Here is a 1,697-nt window from a genome sequence, read left to right on the forward strand (position 1 = left end):
CAAACTGCTCTATACAATTTGACAGAGCCCTAGTTATCTCACCCCGTCCGCCCTGAAAATGGATCACTGGGGCATATATAATAATTTCAGACAGTACTGTTGATTATGTTCCTAGTACCCTCTTTGAAGCCACCGGAGTATTGGTCAGCTGAAGTAATTATAACAGTGTATATTTAACACGTAATTATTGGGGAAATAATCACTTGCACAAAGTGATTACGCAAAGTAACTCCAAGCAAATTTGTTTGTCAGGCCTCCTGTTGGCAGACAAGGAGACAACTGCAGTATGGACTCTGAACTTATTTACAATACTGTTAACATGTCCACATCCAAATGGTGGCAGATCGAGGAAAAAAAATATCAGGGTCCCTGGGGGCGGGGGGGGGGGAGATGACCACTTCCATGCACTGGGACACCTGATTGGCTTTACCTCCCTGTAGAAGCAAATCAAGCAACTGAGCAAAAGCTCTCAAAATATACTTGTTCAAAACTTGATATACAAACTTGTGTCAGACAAGGGGCTGTCCTTTTGTCCCTCTTTCAGTAATTTACTAATTCCCTGTCATCTCATCTTGAATGTGCAGGGCCATAGGAACATAAAATTAAGAAAGAGGCTGTTAAAATGCTGAGTGGAAGTGACAGTTAGCTGGAGATTGCAGCATCCAATCTGAGGTGAAAGGGTCATATTACTTAGGAGGTCAGTGGGTTGGAAGTCTGGCTTAGAGCGAACAGACTGATTATTTGATAAACGTTAGTGAGAAATTGTGGTCTCTATCTGGAGTAAGTCTCTCATCTGAAGGAAGAAGATTTGATATATCTGGACTTCTGTGACTGTGGGGGTCCGGCTAATTTGAAGAAGTCCTGAATCTGGGTCTGCAAACTATGGTTGATGGAAACAGTTGCTAATAGTCACAGTTAAAAGTTTGACTACTAGCAAAATTCCCAGGTGAGGGGCACCTGGGAACCCAATGCTAAGTAATGGTAATAAATTAGAATATGCACAGCAATTTCTTTTAGTTTGGACTTCTAGTCACTTTCTGTCTTGAAATATATTTTGTCTGGATTCTTTTCTATCCAGTAATGACAATTGTTCAAATCAAACAATTAAATTTGTCAGTCCTATGGTTGCATATTACATCAGAAAAATCACACTGTAACTGTTTATTTTACCTTCACACTCCCCCCCAAAAAATATTTAGATATAAAATTCCTTTACTGAAGTAGTTAAGAGGACAGTGTGCCTAAAACAAAATGGTATGATTTTGGAGCCAAATTTTAGAAGGGACACCTTTTTTAACCATGATTGCTTTTATTTTTAATTAAGAAAAGAAACACACATATTTTGCAATAGGCTTTTTGATGCTCTTTCCCCAAATTTCATATATGATGAACTTTGTCAGGCTGAAGGGAAACCCCCCCTCTTCTTTCAGCATGCAAGGTATGTTTTAAAAATATGTTGTTTTGTAGTGAAGAAATTAAGGGGAAAATATCATTCCATTACTGAAGAATGACTTTTCATTAGTCATTAGCTTACAGTTAACATTCTACGTACAACACATATTTGAGTCATTGACTTGAGAATGTTAGGACAATAATTTAGATCTTTCAGCATGGTAATTGAAGTATTCTCTCAGCTGATGTATTCAATCAGCTTCTCAGAAGAAATATAAAAGATTGCTGAACACAGTATTGGATAC

Source organism: Eublepharis macularius, chromosome 12, assembly GCF_028583425.1.
Source record: "Eublepharis macularius isolate TG4126 chromosome 12, MPM_Emac_v1.0, whole genome shotgun sequence".
Classification (NCBI taxonomy): Eukaryota; Metazoa; Chordata; class Lepidosauria; order Squamata; family Eublepharidae; genus Eublepharis; species Eublepharis macularius.